Source organism: Fukomys damarensis, unplaced genomic scaffold, assembly GCF_012274545.1.
Source record: "Fukomys damarensis isolate Sample0158 unplaced genomic scaffold, DMR_v1.0_HiC HiC_scaffold_21, whole genome shotgun sequence".
Taxonomy (NCBI): domain Eukaryota; kingdom Metazoa; phylum Chordata; class Mammalia; order Rodentia; family Bathyergidae; genus Fukomys; species Fukomys damarensis.
Genome location: NW_022900933.1, coordinates 10543816 through 10564255, shown reverse-complemented (window position 1 = coordinate 10564255; position 20440 = coordinate 10543816). Strand labels below are relative to the sequence as shown.

The 20440-nt window shown below is 40.7% G+C and overlaps 1 protein-coding gene across 8 annotated transcripts in view; it reads right to left on the bottom strand.

Annotated features, from left to right (window-relative positions):
- Window positions 1–19800: 19800 nt before the first annotated feature.
- The window catches only part of Fam71d (family with sequence similarity 71 member D), a 36426-nt gene continuing 35786 nt past the window's right edge, over window positions 19801–20440 (bottom strand). For 7 of the 8 annotated variants that reach the window (XR_784485.1, XR_784486.1, XR_784482.1 and 4 more), the window contains one exon: window positions 19816–19842. The gene's annotated coding sequence lies outside the window, so the exon portion shown is untranslated. Of the gene's footprint in view, window positions 19843–20440 lie in introns of all 8 variants that reach the window. The other variant, XM_010645324.1, reaches the window with a different exon arrangement.

Below are 20440 nucleotides of genomic sequence, written 5' to 3'. Positions count from 1 at the left end.
TAAATACATACATACATACATACATACATACATACATACATATAGTAAAGAGTAACAGTAGTAAATACCCTTCCTTTTCCTTCATTTTGGTATCTGGCTACCCATCACTTGCTAGTATCCTTTATTATATGTTTATGTAGAAAAATGTCTATTTTACTTCTTGAAAAGTTTGTGTGTGGGGGTGTGTGGTGAGGGGGCTGGAAATACAGTTCAGTGGTAAAGTATTTGCATATGTGATAGCCTGGTTTCCATCTTCAGCACTGAAAAAAAAAATGGGGCTGCGTGACATATTAACATTGCATTTCAAGCCGGGCATGGTGGTGCACACCTGTGATCCCAGCACTCTGGAGGCTGAGGCAGGAGGATCGCTGCAAGTTCAAGACCAGGCTGGGCTACATAGGGAGTTCCAGGTCAGTCTCAGCTACATAGTGAGACCCTATCTCAGAAAAACAAAACCCACAAACATTGCATTTCAGCTATTTGTGACAGGTCTGAAGTATCAGTTTTCAAGATTCTACCATTTAAAAAAAGGACACACAAAAAAGATTCTACTCTTTGTCTTTACCTGAGAAAGCTACAACTAAGGCTATTGTATCTCTTCTTCGTGCTAGTAAAAGCAACGTTTTCATAACTAAACAGAAGCCTCATTGCTTACAATTGTATGAACCAGACGATCAGTGAGAATATAAATTAAAAGCAGACTACTCACTGATTCACATATAAGATATGCAGTCAGCTTTCCATCACTGTGACAAAATGCCCGATATAAATCAACTTCAAGACAGAAATATTTATTGTGGCTTACAGTTTCAGAAGTTTCGGTCCATGGTTTTTGGTTTCATTGCTACAGGCATGAGGTAAAGCACATCATGGCAGAGAGTGAAGTGGAACAAAAGCTGTTCCCCTCATGGCAACCAGGAAGGGGGTGGGGGTCACAGACAGAGACAGAGATAGACAGACAGAGGAAAAAGAAAAGGACTGGGACAAAATACACCCTTCAGCCCGAAGAAACTACCAGTGAACCGCTTCATCCAGTTAATTCCCACCCCCTAATGAGCCATTGAGCTAGGAATTCATTAATGGATTGACCACTGATAAAATTAGGTGTGCTGGTGCATGCCGGTAATCCCAGCAATTGGGAGGCTGAGGCAAGACGATTGCCTTGAGTTTTAGGTCAGCTGGACTCCATAGTGAGTTCAAAGCCAGCCTGAACTACACAGTGAGACTCTGTTTCACCCCCCCCATGAAATAGAAAAAAAAAACCCAACAATAACAACAAATACCCCCACACCAAAAAAACAACAACAAAATTAGAGCCCTCGTGATCTGTCTTAGTTACTTTTTCTCACTGCTGAGACAAAATACGCACCATCCAAACTTAAGGGAGAAAAGATTGATTTCGCTTGCAGTTTGTAGAACTTTCAGTCCATAATTGACTGGCTCCAAGGCAAGGTGGCATCACAGAGGAGAAATAGTTCATGGTGGGCAGAAGGTAGCAAAGCAACACGGGATGTGTCTGTCCCTTACATCTTATCCAGACTACTTAGGGGAGGCAGCACTCACACCCTTAATCTTACTGTCCTTGATCGTAGCACTGCACCATGAATCAATTCCAACATTACACCCTCTAGATCCAGCCACCTCTGAAAAGCCCCACATAATTATGGCTACATGAGGCTTTGGAGGGACATTAGACACAAGCTAAACATGATCCCACCACCTCCCAAATGCTCCACCTCTGAACACCGCTGCTTTAAAGTCCAAGTCCCCAACACATGACCCTTGAGGGACATATCATCCCCAAACCATAGTATTGTTGAACAACAAAGTAGTAGGTACATTAGTAAATAAATAACTACTATTTAAAAAATAATAAAATTACAAGAAGCAAACCAACAAACCACAAACTTTTCTAATACAATTGGATTTGACTATTATTATTATTATTATCTTGGCATTTTATAGTTGCATCTAACATTTTCCAGATCTACCTAAAATTGTTATGTCCCAGAGCTGAGAGCATTATAAAGTTGATACTGTGAAATGTAAGGTTCCACTGTACACTGTTAGCCTCGTATGATTCAGCACAGGTAAGTATCACTCAACTCAACTGACTTTAACAAAAGAATTATGTTTTAGTAAAAAATATGAGCAATTCGGTGTGCTACGCCTTGAGCTATGGGAATTGAAACCAGTAACAGCCCCTGTCCTAGAGGAGCTTGTGGTAAAATGGGGAAGAGACAAGACAAGCAAAACACCAGGAAAATAAGGCAATTGCAAATCAGGGGCTCTGTAGACTCAAGAAAGATAAGGCCTTACATCATCAACAGGAGCTTTAAAAGCTAATTAGAGGTGAGGGTGGTGACAGAATAAACTGCAGTGAAAGTGCCTACAATAATCAGAAACCCCAACTTTATACGTGGCTTTAAAAAGATAAACATAGGGAGAGGGGCCTGAGGAGATTTTGGTCAAAGGATACATCACTTCAGTTAGGAGGAATAAGTTCAATAGATCTATTGTGCAATCACTATAGTGAATATAGTTAGTGATATATAGTACACTTGAAAATCATTAAGAGTAGACCACCGCCAAGCCAGGTGTGGTGGCACACGCTGTAATCCCAGCACTCGGGCGGCTGAGGCAGGAGGATCGCTGTGAGTTCGAGACCAGCCTCGGCTACATAGTGAGTTCCAGGGCAGTCTCAACTACATAGTGAGACCCTGTCTCAAAAAACAAAACAACAACAACAACAAAAAAGAGTAGACGACCACCAAAAAAAAAAAAAGGGAAAATATGTAAAGAAATGTTGATTAATTCAATTTAGCTCTTCCATAATGTATACACATCTCAAAACATCATAACTATATATATATTTCTATGTACTGGGGATACCTTTTTATTTGTCAATTAAAATTTTAAATTTAAAATAAAAATTCATAAACCTTTTCCTAAATTTGAAAACTACAGAGAGAAAAGAACTTCAGGCTTATTATGGGGACAGTAATAGTCAACAACAACCTCAAGGCCTAATATGCAATATTCAGGATGTCAGTCACTAATCACACTTTTCTTTATACCTTTTTGAATGGTCCTGTGGTGGCTGGGGACGTTTAGATAAAGCAAGTCCTGATTCATGTGAAATTTCACTGTGGAGAGAGGACATGGGTAAATTTGGAACTTGAAGAAGTTTCTAACGAAGACCAAACAGCCTCTGGTGTGGTGACACGCACCTGTAGTCCTAGCACTCAGGAGGGTGAGGCAGGAGGATCGCCACAAGTTCAAGGCCAGCCTGGGCTACATAGTGAGTTCAGGGCCAGGCTGTATTACATAGCGAGACCCTTCTCAACAAAAATCGAGATCAAATGTCAAAAAAGAAGAAATCAAATTTGTTTGGTCTTATGGCTTCATATTCCATCTATGCACTGCTAATTCCAAATTTATCTCTAGTGCAAACTTCTGTCTTAAACTCTAGAATCATATGTTCCATCGTCAGCTCATCATCTCTATTTGAATTCCTAGTACGCATTGCAAATTTAACACGTCAAAATAATAGATTTGTTTCCAGTTTCCAACTCTTCAAGCGTTCTTTCATACGATTCATCCAGATCCCTTGAAAGCCCTGTTATATCTCCCTTCAAAATCTGTCCAGATGCCAAGCAGTGATCCTCAGCCACAGTGCTAGCCCTCTACTCCAAGCCAGCGCACTCTTTTGCCTGCGTTATCACCACAGCCTCCTTTCCACCTGTATTTTCCCTTCTCAGTGGAGCAGCCCGAGTGATCTTGCTAAACTGAGATCGAGTCATCCGCCCCACGGCCAGCAGCTCTGAGTGATCCGATCTCCCTGACCTGGGCGCTTCCTGCTCTCGCCTTTTCCACTCACACAGACCTCGGTTGCCTCTCACATGTTCCAGCGGCTCCTCCTCGAAGCTTCTGCACTTCCTATTTATTTTTTCTTTTCTTTTGGTACCGGGATCGAACTCGGGACCTTGCACTTTCGAGGAGGGTGGCAGCACCCCTGAGCTAAATCTCTGGCCCTACTTGCTATTTCTTATACCTGAAACATAAATATCCAGGTTCCACATGGCGACTCCTTCAATTCCTTTGGGTCTCACCTCAAATATCGTCCTATCGGGGAGGCCTGTCCCACCCTAGATAAACAGTAACATTTCCATACCCCATGTCCACGCACTGCCTTTTATGTCTTACCCAGCTTGATTTTCCACTGGACTTATTCACTACCTGAGACAACATCTGTTTGTCATTCATCCCCAAACTTTTGTTTCATAAAGGCAAGGACTTTGTCTCTTTACCAACTACTCATTTTTAGATTCCTCAGCATCTAATACAACACCTGATGCATAGTGGTACATTCAATAACATTCGTTGAATGAATGAGTGAAACAGAGCTGACTAGATAGAGTAGGATGATAAAAAGTCCAAGGTAAACTTCAGCTTTCTCAAGTGTTTGGCCTAGGACTATCTCATTTTAGATCAGACTTTTCCGTAAGGGTGATTGCTTTCATTTCCTGCTTCTCTCATCCAAATATTAAGCAGGTGGGACCCTGCTTAGCTTCTCAGATCGAAGAAAGTTGGGTACATTTAAGGTGGGATGGCTGTAGGCCTGACCTTTGCATCCATGTTGCAAAAGGGAGGCAGTGGCAAATACAAAGAAAAAACTTGTCCTTTACCACCGCCTTCCCATGCTTTTGTGGTTCACTCCAGCTACTATCATTCCTCATGAACTCGTACAACGGAGACTTAGGAGAACAAAAAGTCCCTTCAAAAGACAAACACCTTCAACTAATCCCTTGCAGTTAACTTTCACCCCGAATCACACAAGTTTTCCAAAAGCTTAGATAACTTGTTACTAACATATAACAAGTGATAAAGTGATAAAGGCCTATTGTGTGAAGCTTTAATGACTGTCTTAGTCATTTTCCAGTTGCTAGGCCAAAATACCCACTGCACACAACTTAAGGGAAAGGCTTATCTTGACTCACAGTTTTAGTCTCTGGTCGACTGGCTCCAAGACAGGAGCAGGATGCAGGGGGTCTTGTCAGAGGGAGAGGTGCTCGACCCATGGCAGCCCGGAAGCGAAGAGAGCAGGGAGGAGCTAGGGCAAGAGCACACACACCCTCTCAGGTCCACCTCCACCCAGGGCCTACCTCCTGACAGCACGTGCCGCCGTTTAATCTGCTAGTGGATGAAGCCAATGAAGAATAAATGCCCCATGATCCAGTCACTTTTCACACGCCTGAGAATTAGGAGGGACAGTTTTCTGGTGGGCGGGTACTGGGGATTGAACTCGGGACCTGGTGCTTGCGAGGCAGGCGGTGGCACCACTGAGCTAAACCCCCGGCCCTGGAGGGACGTTTTATATCTAAACCACAATGACTGTCTATTCAAAGCATTTAAACCTCTGTCACGAGACACACTGGAGGAAGTCAGCCTAAGGATGGGGATCTTAGATAGAAATTACAGATCAGGCATAGGAAGTACTTCTATCTGGTAGTACTTATAAAACTGTCAGTGGAAGCAGATATGTAAGACTTTATGAACATCTTTCATGGAGAACTCCTAACCTTCCCACATGATAGATAGACTCCAGCAGAATTGGAGTACGTATTGATCCTCAACTAGGTTTTAAAAAGCGTGTTGGTGGAGTGGCGATCTGGAATGCCAAACTGGATCCCTTTGGAGCCACTGAGGCGAAATGATGCTGTTTTCTTTTCCTTTGTTTGAGAAGAATGTTTCAAACCATATTTGGAAATATAAACAGTTTTACATCAGGTACATGTAAACAACATGTCGCTGGTGCCAGAACGTGATTGCTCAAGAACTCACTTGAAAGTTTCCAGGCCTCTTGGCCTCGGGGGTAACATTTCAAGCGAACCCAGGGAGGCAGAACAGCAAACAAGGGTCTCCCAAGCCTTGTAATCTTGGGTCTGGGGACTGGGGAGCTGAGAACCAGTAGACAACAGGAACAAAATATGTGGATTTTTCCCCTTAATTTTAGAATAGAGATAAATATACCTAACGTCTTGGTAAAATGTGTGAATTTGCTTTAATGAAGAAATGGAGTGCTTTCAGAGGGTGTCCAAATCATCATTTAACATCATAAAATCATGTGAGCGTTCTCACATCAACTGTATCCAGAAGGACAATCTCTTCTAATATTAGAATTCAAAATAAAGATCGCATGCAGATGTAGTCCCTCCATTTCTGGGGGTCAGGAAGCAGCCAGCGACTTAGCTGGTTGGCTCTGGCAGAGGGTCTCTCCTGAGGGTGCATTCGGGCTGGCAGCTGGGACTGCAGTCATCCCGAGGCTCAGCTCAGGGGAAGGCCCCCCCACGCTGTCACTAGAAGCGCCCTTTCCTCTCTAGGATGTGACGCTGGCCCTCCTAGTGCAAGGCCACACATCACCACTCTCACTTTATCAGTTAGAGGCAAGTCACTAAATGTCCACAATCAAGGGAAGAACAGACTCCACCTCTTACAAGGAGGAATGTCCACTATGGCTGAACATTTTTGTTTGTTTGTTTTTTGATGCAGAGGAGCCAGTCCAGGGCTGTGCATTTGCTAGGCAAGAGCTCTACCACTGAGCTACATGTCAGCCTTGAAGAATATTTTATCTGTGACCCTTGGGCCTTTTCTCCCCTCTGAATGAATGGCAACTGGGTAGATAAAAATCAAAACATGCCCAAACCATTATCACAGTCTATTGTCTGTGTCTGAATTCATAGCTAATAATAGCTGTTTCCTTCCCATCCCGCCCCAACTCCACCCAAGTGCCTATGCCAGTGTGGGCAGAAAACCCTTATACATTCCTTTCTTAAGAGTAGTACAGAATGTCACATTCTCACAACAGGGTTAATTTTCATCCACAGATAAACTTTTTTTTTTTCTTAATGTGGAGCTTTGTTAAAAGGCGTCAAAAGTTAAAAAAAAAATCCATACTTCAAAAATTCCACAGTTGCCCTTGTCTTCAAATTTACTCTTCTGCAAATATTATATAGATTCCTGCAGCATGAATTTCCTTTCAGAAGTTATATTGCTTTTCCTCTTATTTGCTTATGAGTTTAGAGAGTGTGGATACGATCCGCTATCTAAACTCTGAATCTGCTTGATGTGTTCCAAGGTACAAGGATCCTCCAAATTATGATAGATTGTGTGTGTGTGTGTGTGTGTGTGGTGCTAGGGATAGAACCCAGGGAAGTAATCCCCAGCCCATTTAAAAAACATTTTTTATTTTTCCAATTTTTTTGAGACAGAGTCTCACTATGTAGTTGAGATTGGCCTGGAACTTACTATGTAGCTCAGGCTGGTCTCAAACTCAACAGAGATACTCCTGCCTCAGCCTCAGCCTACCGAGTGCTGGGATTACAGGCGTGTGCCACCACGCCCAGCCCATTTTTATTTTTTTGAGATAGTCTCACTGTTGCTAAATTGCCCAGGTTGGACTTGAATTTACTTTTTATTTTTATTTTTTGGTACTGGGGATTGAACTCGGGTCCTTGCGCTTGCAAGTGGACTTGAATTTACAATCCTCTGTCTCAGCCTCCCAGAATTATAGGTGAGCACCATTCTACCTGCCATTAAGCTTGTGTTAAATTCCTGGACTCAAGTAATCCTTCCACCTCAGTCTCCCAACAGCTGGGACTAAAGGCATGGGCCACTGTGCCCAGCCTATAACGAGGCTCTTGTACTAGTAAAAACCAAAAAACCAAACCAAAACAAAAAAACCTAAAAATTCTATCTGTAATGTATCTCATGTGCTACTTTACTACCAGTCTATTGCAAAATGTTTACCAAGTTGAACCCTCAGACTGGAAATTGATCCCTTCCTATACCAGGCAGCCAGAGTCTGGGACACGCCCCCCTTCTCTTGTTCCCACACACACTGCTGGCAGCAGTGGGTCTTGCAGTAGGGTCAGGTAAGCGTCGTTCCTGTGCACAGGCTCCTGTAACAATAGCAATGACAGAGGGAGTGCACTGCTAAGGTTCTAGTCTGTTTCTATTTTAGGAGCTCTTCTAACTCTAGTGATTTACATTTTAGGACTAAATCATGAATATCCTCTTCCTGGGAAGATGACACTTTGCATCCATTTGCAACACGATGTAACTAGCTACTTGGTCTTCTGCTGAACTTTTCTACAGTGCAGACAGTAGCCGGGCCACCCCATCAAAATCAATGGCCAATCACACTGTGCATTAATATCCTGTTTGTGTGTACCACTCATTTATGCATTCGCATGGAAGAATATCTCATTTTTTTTTTTTTTGGTTCCAGGGATCGAACTCGGGTCCTTGCACTTGCAAGGCAGGCCACCGAACCACTGAGCTAAATCCCTGGCCCCAATATTTCATTTTATTGAAAGATTGCCAAAATATAGATCTAAAACTTTGTTTTAAATTAGAATAAATAATGAATGTATCTTCCTTTTAGTATGGAAATACCTTAAGAATTATATTAGCTGGGTTTGATGGCACAATTCTATAATCCCAGCAATCTGGGAGGCTGAGGCAGGCAGATCCCAAGTCCCAGCACAGCCTAGGCAACTTAGTGACTTAGTGAGATCCTGTTACAAAATAGAAAGTAAAAAAGCTCAATTACTAGTACAAAAAAATTATTTATACTCTAACGTTGTGCTTGTCTATATTGGATCACATAGATATCAAACATTTTTATAAGCACAGTTATTTCTTTGATCAGATATTTCTCTTCCAAGAAATCAATATGATATTCCTTGAATTAGTTTTATAATAGACTGATGCAAAAGATGCATAACACGGAGGATTGTTGGTGCAAGATTATAAAAGTTTAAGTAAACTTAAGCGAAAAATGCAATAACCCTGGAAAATGAATATAGCAAAAAGTTTTAAAAAACCTCATTATGAAATATTTGCATTTTCTTTGATAACAAAGCTTATTTTAAGCGAAAAATTCACTACATTTTGTTTGTTTGTTTTGACACAGGGCCTTGCTGTGTAGCTCAGGCTGGCCTCAAACTCAGCGATTTTCCTGCCTCAGCCTCTTGAGTGCTGGGATTACAGGTATATTCCATCATGCTTGACTTTGGAAAAAAATTCATCACATTATCAAGAGCGAGTATACTTTTAAAAACCTAATAAAACTATTAGTTTTCTGCCACTGTGACAAAATACCTGAGAAAATCCAGTTAAAAAAAATGTATATTTTGGCTCTATTCCAGAGTTTTCCACTTGTAATTCTTTGGCCCTGTTGCTTTGGGTTTGCGGCAGCCAAGTATATCATGCAAGGGCACATGGCTGACATTGCTGATCACCTCAGGGCAGAGAGGGCAGGACAAAAGGAGGCCAGGACCCCAGCATCCTCTTCAAAGTCCTGCCCCAATGACTTCACTTCCTTTCACCAGGCCCCACCTCCTAAAGGTTCCCCTACCTCCTGATAGCACCAGGGACTGAGTACAGCCCCCAACATGTAGGGCGGTTGGGGAACATTCAAACTACACAAATCTGAATGTGTGTTTGCTTGTTGTTTGTTTGTTTGTTTATTTGCTTTTGAGACAGTGTCTTGCCGAGTAGTTCAGTCTGGCCTTGAATTCACTATAGAGCCTAGGCTGGCCTTGAACTTGAAGCAGTCCTCCTGCCTCAGCCTCTTGGGTGTTGGGATTTCAGGCCTGGGCCACCACACCTGGCAGTATTGTTTTCTTAAAAATGAGCTTATTGTGGCATAATTCTGTGTTCTAAAATGTACCCATTTTAAGTATTTACTTTGATAAATGAATACACCAATGTAATCATTACCCTAATCAAGAGATGGAATATTTCTATCTCTGCAAAAAGTTTCTTATAGCAATTTGCAGGCAATACCCTCCCACATAACCCTGCACCAGCCAGCCACTGATCTGTCTTCAGGTAAATGTAAGTGAAAAATGTAGTAAACCCATCCTGTGCACAGTTACAAAGGAAAACGAATATTTCAGAAAGCTTAAAACCTAGTTATGAACTATCGATGTGTTTCCTTTGATAACAAAGTCTATTTTAAGAAAACAAATTTATCTTCCAAATCCTCACATAAAGCATAGAGTGTGTGGTCTTTTTGTATTTTTCAATTCAACATATTTCTGTGCTCAGGATCTTGCCTTTGCAGGGAAGGCACAGGTGCCACTGAGCTACATGCCTGGCCCTCAACATAATGTTTCTAAGATTTACCCATGTGTTGTAGCACTTAGTAGCAGTTTGTTTCTTCTTGTTGCTAAGTAGTATTGTGAGATGAACAGACCGCAATTTGTTTAATAGCTCATCTGTTGATGAGCATTTGGGTTGTTTCCATTTTTTGCTATTATGAATAAAACTTCTATGACCATTTGTATCTTAGCCTTATTTTGAACCTATGTGCCTGCCCCCCACCCCTGTTTCCCCCCAACTGAACTCAGGATCTTGAGCTTGCCAGGCAGGCACAGTACCACTGAACAAAATCCCCGACCTTTGAATCCCTGTCTTGTTGTGAACATATTTCTTTTTCTTTCTTTTTTTTGTTGCCGGGGGGTTTGAGACAGGGTCTCACTATGTAGTTGAGACTGAACTGGAACTCACAAAGTAGCCCAGGCTGGTCTTGAACTCACAGTGATCCTCCTGCCTCAGCCTCCAGAGTGCTGGGATTACAGGCATGTGCCACCACGCCCGGCTCTCTGTTTTTATTTTTCTTGAGTAAATATCTAGGAGTAGAATTGTTTGGTCATATAATAAGAATGTCTTAATGACAATCTTCCAAATTGTTTTTCAAAGGGCTTGTACACTAGACTTTGGAAAGTCTTTTTTTCCTCACACTCATTTTTTTATCGGTTATACAGATTAATAGGTTTCATTTTGGCAGATTCCTACATGCACATAACATTTTTTGAGGTTGGGCATGGTGGCAGCCTATAATCCCAGCATTTGGGAGGCTGAGGCAGGAGGATCTCCACAAGTTTGACTCCAAAGTGAGTTCAAGGCCAATTTGATCTGCACACTGAGACTTTGTCTCAAAAAAACAAAACAAAACACCCATGATCATTTCACACACAAGACCATTGCCTGTCACTCCCCTGCTGCCTAGGCCCCATTAGGGGTGTTCAGTGTGAATACCATGGCACATTTTGGTCATATCCAGCTGAAGAACTCTGGATAGGTACTAATGATCACAGTTCCGACTTTCGTCCCTAATGAATCAATTTGTTACAATAGCAAGAAAATAGTGTAAAGGGGAAGCCATCTGCAAATTAGAAATTGTTAGTTATGTATATGCCTGATTTCAAAATGTTCCCAGTTACAGTCTCTTCGCGGTTTCATAAAAATTTTTTACTTCTGATTGTAAAGCTGGGAAAGTGGAGACAATCCTCCAGGTTGTGAGCCAAGGGAGTGGGTAGAGGATTTTTCTGTGGTACAGTGCTCTCCACTGGAAATTTGCCATAAATATCTAACAGCCACATTAAAAAGTAGAAGGAAATATTGAAAGGAATCTATAAATATCTTATTTCATAATGTATCAAGAATATGGCTTCAGCAAGTAATCAAAGTAGAACTTATTAATGAATTTATTTTATATGGTTTTAAAATGTTATGTATTTTACCCTAATATTTCAAATTAGACAGTAAATTATCATCATGAATGACAAATATAGCCAGTCGGGCCAAGAGTGTAGCTCAAAGGTAGGGTGCAAGGCCTGCAATGTGAGGCTTCTGATTCCATCCCCAGCAGGGGGGAAATTTTTTTTAAATCCAAAACTAAAGTTGTGTTTAATTTTTAAAAAATTCTACAATTCTTGTTTTAAAGCGTTAATTTTACTTAATCAAAATGAATCCAAGATTCAGTCTTGCAGCCACAGCAGCCGCATTTCCAGTGCTCAGCAGTCACGTACATAGGCCTCATGGCTGCACAGCTCCGGGGTAGCACCAGGGACTGGTTGGGTGGAAGACATTTTTTTTTTTTTTTCAAACAGGGCAGGTGGTGGCGGTGATGAGTGGTTTCTTTCTTTTATTTTTTAGTGTGTTTGTCTTTGCTGCCCAGAATTTCTTTTGCTATTCTAGGTCTCTTTTGGTTCCAAATAAATTTTAGGATTGTTTTCACGAATTCTGTGAGATGTGCTACTGCTATTTTGATTGGATTGCATTAAATCTGTCTAATAATTTTGGAAGTGTGGCCCTTTTCAGTATATTGGTTCTTCCTACCCAAGAGCAAGGGATAGCTTTCCATTTTCTGATAGAATCTTCAGTCTCCTTTTTGAGAATACAGTTTTCCATGTAAAGGTCTTTAGCTTCCTTTGTTAGATTAAAACCTAGGTATTTCATTTTTTTGGATGCTATGGTGAAAGGTGCTGTTTCCCTAATTTTTCTCTCAGAGAGTCTGTTATTTGTACACAGGAATGCTATTGGTTTCTGAGTGTTGACTTTGTGTCCAACTACACTACTGAATTTAGTTATTAAATCCAGAAGTATTTAGGTGGAGTCTATGGGATCTTCCACAGAGTATCGTGCCATCAGCAAACAATAATTTGACTTCTTTTCCTACTCTTATTCCTTTTCTTTCTTCCTCTTGTCTAATTGCTCTGGTTAGAATTTCTAAAACCATATTGGGAAAGAGTGGTAGCAGTGGACATCCTTGTCTTGTTCCTGAATTTAGAGTGAAAGATTTCAGTTTTTGTCCATTTAGTCTGATGTTGGCTGTTGGTTTGTCATAGATGGCTTTTATCTGATTGAGATAAAGACCGTCTATTCCAATTTCTGTAGGGTTTTAAAAAAAATCATGAATGGGTGTTGGACTTTATCAGATGATTTTTCTGTACCTATTGAGATAATCACATGGTTTTTTGTCTTTGTTTCTGTTAATGTTGTGTATTATATTGATTGATTTTCATATGTTGGACCATCCCTACATCCCTGAGGTGAATACTACTTGGTCATGGTGTATAACCTCCTTGAAGATTTACTACATTCTATTTGCCAGTATCTTATTGAGGATTTATTCATCTATGTTCATTAAGGAGATTGGCCTGTAGTTCTCTTTTTTGACTGGATCCTTCTGTGGTTTTCGTGTCAGGCTTGCTTCCAGGAATGAACTTGACAATATTGCTTCCCTTTCAATTTCACTAAAGAGTTTAAGAAGTAGTAACATTAGGTCCTCTCTAAATTAGAATTCAGCAGTGAAGTCGTGGGGTCCTTGGCTTTCCTTTGTCGGGAGGTTTTTAATTACATTTTTAATTTCTTGACTGGTATTTGTTTATTTAGAATTTTTACACAGTCTTGATTCACTTTTGGTAATTCATATGCATCTAGGAATCTGTCAATGTCTTCTGTTTTTCTGTATTATTAGAATATAGGTTTTTTGTTTTTTTTGGTACTGGGAATCGAACTTGGCACCTTGTGCTTGTGAGGCAGGCAGCAGCACCACCAAGCTAAATCCCCAGCCTTAGAATATAGGTTCTTGAAGTAGGTATCAATGATCTGGATTTCTGCAGAATATGTCGTGATTTCACCCTTCACATTCATAGTTGCATAAATTTGAGTCTTGTTGGATTGATTTTGCATGGTCACTTGCTATTTTTAAGAAATATTTCTTTTCATGATTTCTAAGCAAAATCCTATCTTCTATATCTGATGTTTTCTCTACATATTTCCTCATTCTTCTGGGTACACTTTTAATGGAATTTTTAATCTCCTGGCTGTTTGAATCTGTGTCACAGATTCTATTTCTTTCTCATGTGGGGCGTCCATCATTCCCATGTTGGGTTTCTAATATTTTTCTAAGCTTCACTCTTCTTTGAATCTGTGTCTGCTCTACAATCACTAAGCACGTCTTTCACTGTGGTCACCATCTCCATAGCTATCTGAGAAACTATCACTGATTCGATTTTTTCTAGAGCTTCATTAATCTGCTCGGTTACTTCCACAGTAACCACTTCGGAGAGTCCAGGTGGACGGGGTGCAAACTACCTGACCTCATTATCCCCTGGGTAATGGTCAGCTGGAAGTTTGTGGGTGCAGCTTGTTTAAGTGTCTTCTCATTTTCTGTTTTTAATTTTAGTTTAATTCCTGGATTGATGCTTGTAAGTTTCTTATGGCAAGTAGCTTTGTTGCTAGTATTGAGAACCCTCAGGAAATGACTACTTCTCAGAGATGTCTTCCAGGTATAGCTGGCTTTTGACTTTTGAGTCTGTTGCAGGACAAGATCGTACGTCTTCAATTTATTGGGGATGAGAAGTCTCTGCCTATTTGGTCTAGCCCCTGGTTCTTTGGCACTGGTGTATAGTATTGTTTATGACCCTTAGGCAATCTCAGTCTTAGCATTCCAGGAAGGGCAACTAATTAGAACAATTATATCACGTTCACTAAAGTAGTATCATCAGCAATAACAATAGCATCAAACACAGCCTAGAAAATGACCATCTATGGCAACTGTTAATTTGCCACCATGAACTGTATGAACTAGATTTGTGGTTATATAACAAAATCTAAAACAAACCAGAAAATTGATTGCAGTAAATATGCCCTTAGTATGGTGATTTTACCTTCAGAGGAGAAATTTTAAAAGGGCTATGGAGAAAACAAATAGAAGAAAGAGAGAGAGAGAGATTAGAAGCAAGGCTGGAGCACAAAGGAAGATTATGTAAACTTTAGGAAACTGGTGAAGAAAATAGGAGGGAAAGAGAGAAAGAACAATAAAAACAAGAATAGAACAGAACAACTACAAGAAAAACCTAGAAACAATGTTCACACATAAAAACAAGAAGAAAAAAAAACCGAGAAAAAAGAAAGAAAACAAAATTAAAACAAAACTAAGAAAATAAGGGAAAAAGTCCACTTCAAGGCATGTCGCTGCTGTCACTGGTAAAAAAAAAAAAAAAAAAAGCGGAGAGATAGAGTTCAGATCCATGTTTATTAATCCCAACAAGCTCGGTGTAGATTCATGCTGGGGCAATAGAAATCCCAGCAAGCCTGCACCTTTAGACTGGAATTTGTTTTGCTCAGCCTGCACCAATCTGTGTGCCTCCTGCTGGCTTGAACTCAGATTCCGCCTCACCCTGACACTGGGAGACACTAGATGGAGCCAACCCACAGCTGTTCTGTGGGCTCACTGGCCCTTCTCCAGGATGGCTACCAGCCAATTACTCTCTCCTGGGGGACATCTGAACCTGAATAACTCACCAGCCCTGCGACACCTGCTCTGTTCCCCTGGTGCATTTCTCCACGGTGGCCTCTGGGGATGCCAGTAGTCACTGTGTGACTGCAGGTCTGAGGTGCCCCTCCCATGCAGTGAGGCAGGGCTAGGGAGAAATTGCCTATCGCCAGCTCTATCTTCTTATTGAAGTCTCTGTTTGCTCTTCCTGTGGGCTTCAATGCTCACTTTGGATCCTTGATATGTCCTGGGGACTCACTTCCCTCCTTCTTCTCTTCCTCACGTTGCTGTATTCCAGCATTTGTTCACCAAATCTTGGCCAGTTCTTGATGTTTTGAGACAGGGTCTTGTTATGTTCACACTGGCCTTAACTCATTATGTACCCCAGGCTAGCCTCAAACTCACAGCAACCTTCCTGCCTCAGCCTCCTGAGCTAGGATTGTAAGGCATGTGCCACCACACCTGGTTTATTTGTGTGATATTGAGTAAAATAGATGTATACAGCCTTTTAAGACTATCCTTCTGTCTAATTTAGATGCATGAGTTCTAACAGGAGTTGGGTATTTGCTTTTAGTTTTCTACAGGTCTTTCAGGGCTCAGATGCCACTTTCTAGCTGCGTCACCTTGAATATGTAACTTGTAAACTTCTTTTAAACTTTCACCATCTACAAAACAAGGAAAATAATAGTAGTCTTTGAAATATGTGGAGATTAAGTGAGATAGTGCATGCAAAGCATCTTGTAGAATGACGGGCAGCTTTTAGAAAATAAGTAAACGGTGGGGTTGGGGATTTAGCTCAGTGGCACTGTGTCTATCTCGTAAATACAAGATCCTGAGTTTGATCCTTGGTACCCCCCGCCAAAAGTGGTGACTGTAGTTTTTTGTTGTTGTTGTTTTCTTTCTTTTTCTTGTTTTTGCAGTGCTAAGGGATTAAACCCAAGGTCTTGTGCATGACTGGCAAGTGCTCTACCACTAAGCTACCAGCCCTATAGTCCCCATTTTATTTTTAAAAGCACATGGACTTGGGCTGGGGATTTAGCTCAGTGGTTCTACCACTTGCCTCACAAGCACAAGGACCCAAGTTCAATTCCTGGTACCCCCCCAAAAAGTACATGGACTTTTTAAAAAGCTTTTGGAATATGACACTCCCTGATTCAGTAAACAGTGTCAGGTGCTCAACCAGAACACAAAAATGGAAGGAACATAGTCCTCACCTTCAGTGATCCCGCACAGCCAAGCATTAGAACAACACGGTGCTGGGCTAATGTTTGAGAAAAGTGAAAAGATGGAGAATAATAAATTTTCTAACAACTCTAAAGAAATCTAATAAAACCTTTATGAATTGAAAATCTTACAGTTTTGCACACCTCTCTGGCTTCCTTTCAAACAGACATACACAATTAAAATAACTAGGCTTTTAAAATTAGAGTGACATGGATTTGAATTCTTAATGTATTAGTAGCACCCTTTATTTCTGCCATGTAAAAGGTCTGCTTTGTTTTCTCCTTGCATTGATTGTCTTTCCTGAGCTGGGCTTTCTTTTTGCTTAGTGATTTGCATTTATCTGACAAAACAAAACAGAAAAAGGATGAAGTTAGTTCATTTAATTAAATATATTTTAAATATATTTTTAATTACAGAATTTTAAAATATTACTTTTAAGTGTAAGACAAGAACTAATATAAGTAAAAAGTGACAAAAAGTAAAATTACATTTACGATGCTGTCTTTCTTTATAATAAGAACATAAGAATACTATGGACACGTTTATGGATTGATTTCTTTAGGCGCTGCCCATGAATGTAAAGCAGCCATTTTATCAATGAGCTACATCTCCAGGCCTCCTTTCTTTAAATCTCGAGGTTGAAGCGACGTTAAGCACTTCGTGGTCAAGGGCATGGCTCAGGGGTAGGGTGCTTGCTTAGCGTGCAAAAGGCCCTGGCTTCTCTTTTCAGCGTTGCCAAAAATAAAAAATTAAGACATAGAAACTCGCCTTCCTAATATTTTTGTTTTTAGAAGATAGTTCTACTCAAGAACCTGAACCATTCAAGGTTTGTTTTGGGCTTTGTTTTGGTTTCAGTTTGGTGGCACTGAGTATTGAATCCAGGGCCTTTGTAGTAAACTAAAACCCCCAGTGTGTGTGTGTGTGTGTGTGTGTGTGTCGCACTCTCTCTCTCTCTCTCTCTCCTTTCCTTTCTTTCTTTTTTTGTTTGAGTGAGCCTCTTGCTAATTCACTAAATTTCTCAGACTGGGCTGGAGTTTTTGATTCTCCTGCCTCAGCCTCCTGTCTCCTGAGTGCTGAGATTATATGTGTGTGCCACCACATGTGGCTCCATTCAAGTTGCTGAGATTGTGGTTTTTAGTCTTTAAAATTTATATAAATGTCACTGAATTATGTACAAATTCTTAATCTGTGCTGAACTGAGTTCTACAATTTAGCCATGAGATTTACATATATTACAATATGCTCAGAAACATTCACATTTTTCTCCTGTAATGAGATAAAGCTTCTCATGTTATTTCATTTGAAATAATATGAAGCATTTATTGGTAACAAACTGTTTCACCATTTTAAAAAAATCTATCATTCCTCATATATCAGCAACTCAGAGTTGAAGTATTTTGGAACTGTTTTTTCAATTTCAGAAGTCAAATTTTAAGTATGGTAAATATATTATATTTTGTCATTCTTTGTAGCTCTCTCAATGAGACTTTAATATTTGAATTTTCCTTGTTATAGATTAAATCAATCCAAGAATAAAATCAATGTAAACATACAGATTTGACTTTTAAATATTTTTTCTCTAAATTTAAATTATACTGAAAGATAGCGAGGTTTGGGTTTCTCCCTAGTTGCATGTAGGAGCCTACATGTCACCCTGATGCCACCTGGTCAGTGTTTACCACAACAGAACAAATTATAGATAATATCAAGAGCATCTTTACGTGGGAAAAGAAGTAGCCAGGCATGGTGATGAACACTTGTAATCCCAGCACTCAGGTAGCTGAGGCAGGAGGATCAATATGAGTTCAAGGACAGCCTGAGTTACATAGCAAAACAAAACAAAACAAAACAAAAAAAGTGGGAAAAGAAGTGACGGAGAGCTGGATATGGTGGTACATACTTGTAATCCCAGCACTCTGGAAGGCTGAGGCAGGAGGATCACAAGTTTGACCCCATCCTGGGCAACTTAGTGACCCTGTCTCAAAATAAAGAATAAGAAAGAGCTGGGGGATCCCTCCCTACCCGCAATGTGAAGGCCCTGGCTTCAATCCCCAGTAAAACACACACATACACATGCACACATGTGACAAAGAACAGATTCAGGCTAAGGAATATATATAGAGAGAGGCCAAGATATTCTTTTTTACAGAAATTTTTTGGGGGCCACATCGTCTTTTTGTTCTTTTGAGACAGGATCTCACTCTGTAGTTGAGACTGACCTGGAACTCACTATGTAGCCCAGGATGATCTCGAACTCACAGCGATCCTCCTGCCTCAGCCTCCCCAGTGCTGGGATTACAGGCGTGTGCCACCATGCCTGGCTGGGCATATTTCTCTTTGCTTTTCAACCATAACAGGTGGGGGCCTGTTAAATAAAGTAAGTGCTTAAATGCTAAACTGGCTTTGGAGGCAGAGTGACAGAAGGGTGAGCAGAAGAGTGGACATTTCTCTTCCATCAGCAGAACCATAAGATGGGCAGGTGGTTCCTGCCACAGCCACCCTGGGCTCACCAGTCTTTCCTTTGATTCTGTGAACTCAGTGCTTAAATGCTGACTCTGTGTGCGCACGTGTGCACACGCACACACACACACACAGATATAGACACAGACACAGACACGTGCACACACAATATGATGGGGGAGACAGCAAAAGAAACAAGGGCTCTAAAGTTGCATTGCTTCCCTCTTTTTCTGGTGCTAGTGCATTGGCTAAGAGAAGTTTTACACTCAGCACCTCACTGCAGATCTGGTGTTTCATAGTAGTATCTTTAGACAGACTAAGCCAGGGGACACACACAGTTGTGCAGGTTATGGATTGTATATAAACTACACTGTGAATGGTGCACCCTACTCCATGCAGCATACCAGCTGCATAACTGACGGTGGAACGTGACTGCCCCACTGGGACTCTAAAAATTTTAGTATGAAAGACAGAGGGCTTGGCTGCGTTAGTGAATCTAAGAAGACAAGTTGGAAATAACGTGGTTAGGGCGCAGAGAAGTGTAGGTCTGAGAATGAGAGGAGTCACTGCAGCAGTAGCAGCACGTGATTCTTTTCTGGTGCTTCACCGGAAGCTCCCTGTGTGCCTCCTCATGCAGGTGTTACCTTTGACCCCTCGTGGATCCTAACTAATAACAGAAACCATACCAATCCTCGACACTCTGTTCCATCTCTTTTGTAGTATGTTAAAATATTGAGGTTCATGTTAAAAGACTCAACTGATTAATAATTTAAGTGTCTGACCTATTAAAGTATATTAAAAATTTTTTTTGAGACAGGGTCTACGGAGCCCAGGCTGGCCTTAAACTTGCAATGACCCTCTGCCTCAGCCTCCCAAATGCTGGGATTACAGGCCTGTGCCAGCCACCACGCCCGGTGTGAGTCTTACAATTTTTTAAATCTACTTACCCTTACACTGTTGTACATATTTTCCATTAATTTTGTCTTTTTCTGTTTTCCTTTCCTTTACTCACATTCTTTATCCTGAGAAAGGAGGAGACAGATAAGGCAGAAGGTTGAAGAAATAGGAGGATTTGATATGAGGGGAGAGAGCCAGAGGGGAGAAGGAAAAGATGAAGAAAGATCATTAGAGAGAGGAAATGAGAAAGAATAGGGTACAAAAGAAGGAGAGAAAAAGGCACAGAAGGAGAAAGAACTTAATTTGGGTCTTAAATTCAAATTATGTTCTAATCACCTCTTCAAAAATGTATCTTTCTAGCAGAGCTCACTGTTAGATTTTACAAAATTGTTTCCTTCCGGGGTCTCCCTTTCTTTCTTTCTTTCTTTCTTTCTAGCCTCAGTTTCATAAACAGAGAATGAGCCTGGCTGCTTAGGAGTCTAAAGAATTTGGCTTACAATATTTAAGAGGAATATGGAAAAGAAAGGTAGGAGAAAGAAGCAAACTCTCAATATTTCATAAGTAATTTTCTTTCCTTTTTTCCCTAAAATGTTTATTCTTTGTTTCATTCCTTTCCATCTTGGAACAATAGCATAGTATCGGAGATAAGCCTATCACTTGTGCCCCCTGTAAGGGTGCGGAAAAATTAAGGAGAATAAAGCCTAGAAAGGCAAGAAATTAAAA